Source organism: Lonchura striata, chromosome 13, assembly GCF_050655825.1.
Source record: "Lonchura striata isolate lonStrDom1 chromosome 13, ASM5065582v1, whole genome shotgun sequence".
NCBI classification, from domain to species: domain Eukaryota; kingdom Metazoa; phylum Chordata; class Aves; order Passeriformes; family Estrildidae; genus Lonchura; species Lonchura striata.
Genome location: NC_140715.1, coordinates 16,909,165 through 16,919,606, shown reverse-complemented (window position 1 = coordinate 16,919,606; position 10,442 = coordinate 16,909,165). Strand labels below are relative to the sequence as shown.

Here is a 10,442-nt window from a genome sequence, read left to right as displayed (position 1 = left end):
ACTGCCTCCAGCTGCAGTAGTTCTGTGCTTAGGCAACAGATGTAGAAGGAAAAAATAGATTTTGCCATAAAAATAGAATTTGGCCTTTTTCACTCAGTGGTTCTGCTTTGCAGAAATAGTTTAAAGGGAAGAACATTATTCTGTGGTTTCTTATGTGAAATCACATGGAGGTGACAGAGACTGGTTTTGCTTGGTGTCAGTAGAAGTGGTGTTAAATGTGAGGAAGGAAGTGAAGGTTTCAGTCCTCCATTACCTTATGTCTTGCAGTATTGAGAGGTTAGATAATTTTTCCCTGTTTAACTTAGTAATAAGTAGGGAAGGGAACAAAAGAGCAGAGGTAAACAACTGTACAGTGAGTAGAAGTTTCTTCAGAGTGGCTCCAGGAACTTGCAAGAGCCATTCCTGCTGTTAGGGAATCTCAGTGGAGAAGGGCAGTATAAGCAAAAACTGTAGAAGCCCGATCTCTTTCCTGAGAGGATATTAATTTAATGTATTTCCTACCTGGATATGTACTTTCATTTGTTCTGTATTCAAGTTTTAGTGTAGAAACACCACTTTGGTTTCTAGAGGAGTGGTACAAATGGGAGGCCATTGTAACAACTGTTCTTGTCAAGTTTAGTTTCTGACAGCACCTAAATCCACATAAAACCAGTCACTCTGCTTGTATCCCCGTCACCAAGGGTTTGCTTTTTGCTTGAATGACACACAGTTGTTCTCCACACAGAGGCAGCATGTTACAATGGTGCTGGAGAGCTTCCAAAGCTGCAACTGGTAATTAAAGTCACACCCTGTCATGAAAATATGCACCCTCCAGGCCTGCTTAAAATTCAGGCTACAAAGACGACATCCAGCGTGATCATCTCTGTATTTGCAATTTTGTTAAAAATAGTTTTTGTTCTTCTCTGGTTGGCCTTTGGGAAGCTCTCCTGAAAATGAGGCAGTAGGGTTTTGGGTGTGGTTTTGTTTTTTGTTTGAGGAGTGATAAGAAAAAGTATAAGAATGCGTGTTTCATTTCTGGTCTGATGCTGGTGTTTTTGTATCCTCAGAAGATGCTCTGATCCTGACAAGATTCACATGGTGCAGATAAATAAATCATTTTATTTAGCTGTGAAACACATGGTGGTGCTCAATCCTAATGTTACTAAATGCAAAGTGGTAAAGTAATTTGACTAAAACCATATAATTACAATTCAAAGTCCAAACAGCACAATCTTTATACTGAGGAAAGTGTTTCATGGTGGGGCTCTCTGGGTTTGCACTGTGGTAAATTAGCAAGGCAAGGAAGAAAGAAGAGCAGTGGGAAAATTTGAAAGCAAATGCACATTCCCTTTCACCTTGATGTGCACTGCTACATCCTGGGGTGCTCCAGGGTGAATTAAAAGAAGTGGCTGCATGTCAGATTGATGCCTGCTGGCTGCCTTCCCATGCCTCATGTTCACATCATGCATTTCTGATCCTTTTGTGCAATATGCTCCTGTGCATAAGTACTGAAGCCCAGGAGCTCATCTCCTAAATTGCTGTTCCTTAAAAGTTTTATTTTGTCTTCTAAATTTCTTTTTGGTCCAGAAAACTCACTTGAATATGCACCAGCCCTTCTACTCCACTTCTAAACTGAACATGTTTGGAAAAAATCTAGAACAGAGCCCATACTCTCCAGTAAGAATAGAATAATCTTTAAAATACATTTTGGTACCAGTGTATTTTGTTCTTAGTCTGTTTTATGCTTTTTGCTTTCCCCCTAATGCCTCCTTTTATGATACCCTATGATACTTTATTGCTTTTTCCCAGTCCCCTTTCTCTGGTTTGTAATTTGTTCTAAGCAGGTGGATGAGGCAGTGATGTCTGAGAATGTCAAACTCTGCAAGTCCGAGACCATCCAAGCGTTTGCAGCCTCCTGGCCTGCAGTGAGTGCAGCAGAGCAGGCAGCAGGGTGTGCTGGCCACTGCCATCCCTGTGTCCCAGAAATGCAGCACTGGAGTGCTCCCTGTGATTCTGAGTCACTGTCACTTGGGCACAGCTCCGAGCGCCGCATTCCCAGAGTTCAGTGATGCTTCAGGAGCTGCCAGCTGGGTTAGGGACTCGGAAATGTCTCCAGTTTGAAGTGAAGCACATTTTCAGCTTATTACTAATGCAGTCTCTGTCTCAGCTGCTTTATCAGAAAGGGGAAGTTAGAATATTATTAATGTAGTTTCCTTACAGGAGCTTTTTCAGGATGATTTAGTGAATGCTGGCACTGCGAGATGATATAAATACCAGAGGCTGGTTCCCTTGTACCATATGATTTTCCACCTCCTGAATGCAACTGTTAATTCTTCTGCCACTATTCAGACCAATGATTTTATTTTATTTACTTAGATTCCTTGTATTCTAGATTATGCCCCACTGGCAAGGGATCTTGGGAAAGAACTGTGATGCTCTTGTTCATGGAACAAAACCTGATTCATCCCTTTCCTTACATCACCACACAGCTCTTCAGCTTCCCAACACAGAGATTGCTCTGGCTTTCCTTTAGGTATGTTGAAAATCACAGCAGCTGTTGGTGTGTTTGGAGTCAGCACTGTCCAGTGTTATGAGAGAGGTAAAGATATATGTAATCAAAGGAGAGATTTAATTATCGGTGATACAGAAGGAGTGGTTTCCTGAGAAGAGTGAAAACAAATAGGGAATTGATAAACCATCTGAATTCTGCTTTTAAAAGCAGCAAGATGTGGGAACTCAAAATGTCTCTCAGACATTTTTAGAGGTTCCAGGCCTTGGTCAGAAGCATTCTAGACCCTGGCAGACAGCTGAAAAACAACTGTGATTTTGAGTTTGAGCCATGGAATGAATTACCAACTTTGGAGGTGGAACAAGCAATCACAAAAGGTTAGATAGTATAGTATAAGTAGTTACGAAGTAGAGGGGAAATTTTTTTAGTATTGTACAGGGGGGTTTTAGCACATGTACAGGGGGGTTTTCACTTTGTACATGGGGGTCAGAAGTTCTAAGATGGAGGAAAGTGGGCTGATCCCATCCTTCTTCCTTCTTCTTCCTTACCTCCATGTTCTTGGTGATGTTGGCACTCATAGATTGGTTTAGAGTAGAAAAACACTTGGCAACGTAGGTAGTAGGTATTGGGGAATAATTGTAAACATGTTATACGTAATATATCTTATAAAAGATAGCAGCAACCCTGGGCGGAGGGAGAGACGAAGAAGACAGCAGATAGAGAGGATGTCAGGGTGTGTGTGTGCCTCTACCCAGGCCACTGATCAAATAGCTGCAGTCCAAGAACATAATCTGTTAGATAACTAGCAATAAACTGCCTTGAGACCGAACAGCTAAGCCTGCGGAGTTTTTCTTTGGAAGCACGGGTTGGAGGAGGAATTTCACCACCACATGTGGCCCCAAAACAAGGCTGGGGTTCCCACACAAGAATGAGAGGAAAAATTAGGAGATAATGAGAAGCTAAGTGATGGCAAGAAATTTAGGAAATAGGGTCACAGATAGTGAAAACCAGGAATTTTTGAGAAGGGATTCTAGAGTGAGAGTAGTTAAATCAGAGATAGATGCACTGACTCTGTTGCTGTTGCCCAGTAATTCTACCAAGTTCTCTTTCTGGCTACGGGTTTCTGCAGGAATTAAACTTTAATTAAAGTATATTTGTTCCTTTGTTTAGTGAATGGGATGAAATTGCAAGAAGGGAACACAAAGGCTTTGGGGACTGGCTGCCACGAGTATTATACACAAGGTAGCAAATTAGGTTTCACAGGCAATCTTAATTTTTGCATTGGTTAACTTTCTGTCCAATAACCTACTCATTAAGACATTTCTTTGCTTATGCATATGTATGTATGAATATTTTTTGAAACAATGGTTTATAAAAAGCTTCAAATAAAACTGCCTATGTTATTGTCCACCTTATGCATGCAGTGTCCTTCCATGTCAGCATATTTTGCTGCTCTTTGAGAATTCTTATGAGGGATTTTCTTTGTAAGCAGTTTGGGCTGCTGGCATGTGTCCATCTGCATGGACAAATCAAGCTTCCACATTATCTGAACTCTGAGAAAGTCTTTTCAAAGTTTTAATGAGATGTCACCACAGTGGTGCCCTTCAGTCCTCTGTTGCTGATCACTGAAATTCTGGAATCCAAAGGCCTTTGTTGATAATGAGAGATGAATAATCATTGAGTTCAGAATTCTCAGCAACCCAATGTCAGATGCAGGAGAGGCTGTCAAAATTCTGGAGAAATGAAGCAGAAAGTTGAGGTGCTTTTAAAAAACCAAGCCTGACAAAACAGTAGTAATGCCACATACCTGATCTGCTCATTAGAAAACCTTTGCTTTTGTGAAGTAACACATTTCCAGAATTAAATGCTGGGAGAGGATAGAATGAAATGTGGGGTTAATTTTCTATTGTTTGCCTGCAAGCTGAAGTGGGAACTCTACAATACTTTCATTATATGATTACTTCTAAAATAATAATAGATATTTCCACTCCAAGCCCTATAAATACCTGTTGTTTTCTACAGATGTGCATATGTATTTGTCTCTCTCTGCTGCTTGCTGTTTTCTCTCCCAAGCACTGCAGAGAGGTAGGACTGAGAGATCACCCCAACCTCAGTCAGCACTGAACCAAGCCCACAAAGAATAGACAAGAAGTGACTCATGGGGTTTTTTCCATGTATGGCATGAATAGACAAGCAGCCCCTAGAAATGGAGCTGAAATTCTTATGCCTTATATGACAGCTGGTTTATATTCCCTGTGATAAGAAGTGGGGTACTGGCAAGTGTGGAACAGGATGCAGTTGTGAGTGGGCTGAGCCAGAAGAATGGGGTGGCTGGAGACTGGTGACGTTTTTCCCGTGTTCTCTGCAGAAATCCAGAAATCCAGGGTTTGGAGCAGTGTTTACCCCAGGTACAAGAAAAGGATTAGGTGACAGTGGCATGATTAATAAACATATGTAAAACAAGAACTGCAATCACTGGAGACACCGAGCAGGTCAGAAAAGCCCTGTGCAGAAAGGGCTCAGTCAACCTCCTAAGACTGACCAGAGCACAGAGTGCTTATGAGTAATAATCACATGTGGGTGTCCTTTGTTTGCCTTGGTCTGCAGGTTTGCTCTTTCTAAATTTAATTTACGAACACTTGCCTCAACTGAGAGATTTGAAGTAAACATATTGCAGTACAAAGCCTGCTATTTTTATTTAAATTGTATTAAAATCTGAAGCTTGTGAAAAATGGTGCTGAGCTGTTCCATGGTACCTGCAGAGGTTTGGGAGACTCCTGTCAGTTGTGCCATTTGATCCCCTGCCTGCTGCATTCCGGAGTGACTGGAGTTGAGGAGAAGACTGGCCCAGGGTGAATACCAAATGCACCATATGAGGATGGATACGTTCAAACTGCTTGTTTCCTGCTGTTTTGAAAACCTTCAGGTATTCAGACAGAGTAATTTTGCAAGGCACAATGTGGACAGACACCCAAACCCCTTATTTTAATATCTCTGCTTCACAGAGTTACAGACGCTGTGTTGAGGTATTGTTAATACCTATGTCTGTGAATGCTGCAGTTCATTAGAGATGGAAGGAAAAACGCAATCATTAAGTTGGCCAGCCCAACCCTAGTGAACTACAGGATTTTCCAGTTCAGTGTATTCCCTCATTCCTCACCACAGCAAAGTTTTGGTTTTTTTTTTTTTTCCATGTTCCAGACAATGTGGCTTTTTTTTTTTTTTTTTTAACACTGAGGTAAAAAGTATTACTCCTTTTGTGTCATAATATTTTCCATAACATTTAAGAATGTGTTCTAGGGCTTTTTCATGCAACCCAGACAGGATGAGTAAATATTGGTGAGACTATCTGTGAGCTGCAGAGTATGAAACTACACAGTGCTGTGCTGTGCTGTGAGAGAGCAGCCCCTGGGTCGGGTCTCCAGCTGAAAAATGACAGTGCAATAATATAGCAAATCTCGTGCTTTTCTGGTTGAACTCACCACGAAGGTGACTTGGAGGCTCTGCAGTACACCACTGGAAAAAACAGAGTCAGTATTTGAAAGTAATACAGCACTTCGAGTTCCACAAGGCCAGTAAGGAGTATTATTAAAATTGCAGGGCTGCCTTTTAAACATCTGCTCAGACACTATCTAAAATTCTGCTGACCGACTCTTCTGAGTCATCTCGCAGCTGCCCTGGCGAGTCCGCACGTCCCGAGAGGACCCCAACCCCAACCCCTGCCTTTCAGGGGTGTGGGCGGGCGAAAGGGTCCCCGGGTTATGGGCAGAACCCGTTCCAGCCGTGGAGCCCTCGCCAGCCCAAATCCTGCCTCTTTTGCCCCAAAACGCCGCTCCGCTCCCTCCGCGCCCCCCGGGCAGGGTCGGGGCGGGGGCGGAGGAGCCGCTCCGCGGGCGGGGCGCGCGCATGCGCGGAGAGGGGCGGCGCGCGCGCGCAGGCAGCGGGGCCATGGCCGCCCGTCCGCGGGGCCGCGGGGAGTCGGCGGCGCCCTGAGGCGGCGCGGCGCGGCCATGGTGCCTCGAGGAGCCGCTCTGCCGCCGGGCACCGAACCGCCGCCGCCGGTGTGAGAAGCGCGGAGGCACCGCCGCGCCACCGGGGAGCGGGAGCGAGAGGAGGAGGAGGAAGAAGAGGAGGAGGAGGAGGAGGCGGCGGCGACCCCGCGGGTTCAGGTGATTCCCGCACACGCGCCGCCTCAGGCGCGCGCGCCCCCGCGGCGCCCTCCGCGCCCCCGCCGTTCCCGCGCGTGCCCGCGCCGGTACCGGGGCTCCCCGGCCTTCCCCGCGCGCAGCCCCCTCCCGCTCCTCCCCGCCCTCCGCCCCCCTTCCCCTCCCCGCTCCCCTCCTCCGCCGGCGCCGGGAGCCGCCGGGGTTACTGGAGTTCAGCGGGGCCGGGCAGGATGCGCGGGGCTGCCCGCGGCGCCGGCGGTGAGCCGGGAGCTGCGCCGGGCGGGGAATGCGAGTCCCGTAGGGCAGTGGGGTAGCGGGGTCTCGGCTCGCACGGCCGGCGCCTGCCCGTGGGGATAAGCTCCGGGCTTCTGCAGCCCTGGCACAGCTTGGCCGGAGAGCTGCGGTGCTGCCCGCCCTGCCTGGGTAGCCCTGCCTGGCTCTGCCCTCTGCCCTCCGGTGCCCGCAGCCGGCTGAGCATCCCCCGGCCCGGTGCCGCGGAGCCGGGCACCTCTCCTGGAGACGGGCCCTGGAGCATATGGTCATGCTTATGTAAGGAGCAGCCTGCCCGTGGCGTGGAGAACAAGGCTCTTTCCATCTTCCCTACTTATGTCATGTCAGTCGGTTTTAGGAGACCTTCTGTAGCCTTATAAAATAAGGTTTGTGATGAGAATTTTCATTTTTCTTCTGTGCTCGGGAGTAGTTCTGTGTACCAAGTATACTTGTGACAGATGGAGCTCTTAGAGGGATTCTTACCTTCTGGTTGTGCTGTCTTTTTGGGGGTGTGTGTGTGGGACCCGGTGCATAAATAATGTGATTGGGGGAATAAAATGAAAAAATTGTGATTTTTTTTTTTTTTTTGTGTGTGTGTGTAATGCCGCAAGTATCAGCAAATGAAGGAGAATGTTAGAAGCTATGGGCAAAATATACCAAAGAAAAGTGAGATTTGTGTAATATGTTTGACTCATAAATATTAGCCATTTGTGATCTCATTCAGATTCTTTTGAAATCTGTAGGTGTTGCGGTATTTATTTCTTACGCAGTTTTTAGTAGAGGAGTTTCTGTTAACTTGTGTTTCAGACTTGGATACTTTCACATATATTTTAGTTAGGGTTTGTCTGTGTTTGTAATGTGTCTGTAGAGGTAAAACTTGGGAGGAGAAGAAGGAAATAATTCTTAATTACTTTTTGATCATTCTTGTAGGATTAATGAAGATAGATTTAAATATGGAAAAAAATACTTCGGTTAGGCGGGTGCTCTAAGCTATTGCACCCTGTGACTTCGCTTTATCTGTAACCTTGGCTTTTTTTTGCTGGTTATCTTAGATAGCAGGGGGTGTGTGCATAAGAAACTGTATCTTTTTTGTTTCTAGTGCCCTTTAATAACTGGTAATCAACTCTTGTTTTTGAGTCATAATATCACTAAAGTGTTTAATTAATTCCTGAACTGATTAGCATTAGGAAATGGTTGTCTTTGTGGCCACCGTGACATAGAAGGTTCATCAGAAACCTTACGGAGCAATATAAAACAGCTGCTCATCCAAACCAAGGATTCGTTTTGTTTACATCAGCCTTGAGGAGCTGTTAGAGCCACTTGGTTCTGCCAGAGACACGAACTGAGCAAGTTCGTTGGAAGAAATACTGGGGAATTCCTTCTTCTAGGAGAGGATGGGCAGAGGTTGGTATCTCCGTCCAGCTGGGCAGCTGGAGCCCTTGGTGCAGAGGCAGAAGGGCACATCATGTCCCTGAGCGCTGAACCATGGGTGTGTCCTGAAAAACTCTGTAAGCCTGCTTGGTGTTGGCTCACACAAACCTTCTCCGAGCTGTTTGCTAAACTTGGGTCGGTTTCCTCCTCTTCAAACAGTGCAGATGGCTCCTCTTCCCCTCCTCTGGAACCCATGTGGTGATTTACTCTTCCGAATCCATTTTTAGCTCCAAATACACCTGGCAGTGTTTGATGTGGTTAGAGTGGACAGTTCACCATCGTTATGCTTTTTAAGTGTATATTCAAGTCCAGTGCCTCATTGTGATTCAGGCATCTGTACCTGTTTCCCTGCCTTTCCAGCATCTCTCATTTCAGAGAGGCCCTGCTGCTCTGTAATTAGTAGCATACTTGGGAGGAACACTCAGAAGTGGGTACTTCATCTTGAGGAGCTTTTCTGGAAGAATTCTTCGGTTGCATATCTTGAGTTTGAGCATGTTTTAAAGGGAACTTTTCTGGGTATTTCCACTGTGCAGTTGATATTTCTGACAGGCGAGTCTGGTGCTTCAGGAAGCTGAGCTGCCTATTTCACAGGCCTCAAAGCTTTATTTACATGATTCCAAAAACAGATAAGGCAGCAGCAGCGATGGAAACTATCAGTGCTGACCTAAAGAAATCTTAAAAGTCTTATTTTCTATGTTAAATTCTTACCAGTTTGGTAGCTAGTTATTGTTGTTGCAGGTTCTAAACATAGGCTGTGTCTGAAATGGCTAAAAACTGTCTGAGCAACTGTGGAGGATGAAATATATTTCATCCTGTCGCGTGGCTTCATCTTGGTAAGACATTTGGGTTGCAGGGTTTTTTGTGAGCTTTGCCTGTGTGTCTGGGGTCTGGGATGGGATGTCACTGCATCATCTTGGGCTCTCATTAATGCTCAGTGTGCAGCTCCTCTGGGTATTCTCTCCTCTGCAGAGGCGCTTTGGGATTGCTGCCCAGATTTTCTCAGAATGTGCTGATACAAATGTGGTTAGGCAGGCTTGTAGGTGTGGGCTTGCAAACACGGGCTGTGATGGCAAAAAAAAGTGCTGAATAACTGGTTAATAAACCAAACCTTGAACTGGTGAGAAACTGGGGAGCCAGAACAGACCTTGGAGCAGTTTGGTTTGTTGAGTCAACCTAGATTTTCTTCTGAAGATTTTAATTAAAGATATTATTAATTATATTTTAATTTTAATGAATTAGCTTGCTGTCTTTCAGATGCCCAGCTAAGCTGTGATCTCAAAACCAAGCAGCCCCTCTTAGTGTGACTGGGTTTGAACTGATCGTGTGCAGGCAGAGTGTAGATCCCATAGGAATCCACAGAAGGAAGGATTTTGCTGCATACCTGGTGGATTTGTTAACGTGTGTTATTCCCCAAGTTCAGTTCCTTTGTCTTACCTGTTCATTACGAAAAATAAAAGCCATAGGAGGATGTTTTACAGGCTACCCATAAATAATATAATGCACTTGCTATATAATTGAGAGTGGGCTGAAACTGTTGATAGTGTATAAATGTACTTGAGAAATAAATCTTTAAGGAAAACTTTATCTTCACAGCTCTGTGATACATATCTTCATTTCCTGGGTTGGTTTTCTTTCCCTTCATATAACATTTGCTGGAAATAATGAATGTTGGAAATGTAGATTTTTTTATTCTTTGCAATTAACCTTCTGTGGTTGCTTTTGTCCATTTTTAATATGCCTTTAATGTGAATTCATCTTCACTGAAGTCCCTGTGAATAGAGAAGAGTTTGACCTAATTTATTTTGCAGTAACATTTGCTTTTGCAAAACACGTGCTGTATTTGTTTGGAATGGTTAACCTTAGCTGTGCCACAGTTCACAAGTGAATGAGTCTTGGATGAGTAGGAATGTAGGAATTACTGTGTTTTCTAGGCAGAAATACCAGTTCTTCAGGCACACCACTGCAGCAGCTATAGAGAGATCCATATCGTTAGACCAGATAGGGGAAAAAAGGGGAAAAAAAAGTTGTTTGTTCTTGTCAACTGCTTACACAGCAAGTTCAAGCTGTGTGTTTGCTGACTGACTCTC

At 44.8% G+C, this 10,442-nt stretch overlaps 1 protein-coding gene across 2 annotated transcripts in view; it reads left to right on the top strand.

Moving 5' to 3' along the window:
- The first annotated feature begins 6,413 nt into the window (after nt 1–6,413).
- Nucleotides 6,414–10,442, top strand: part of RNF145 (ring finger protein 145) — a 47,421-nt gene continuing 43,392 nt past the window's right edge. Inside the window, exon 1 of one of the 2 annotated variants that reach the window (XM_021530719.4) lies at nt 6,414–6,657. The gene's annotated coding sequence lies outside the window, so the exon portion shown is untranslated. Of the gene's footprint in view, nt 6,658–6,836; nt 7,311–10,442 lie in introns of those variants that run through there. The other variant, XM_021530720.4, reaches the window with a different exon arrangement.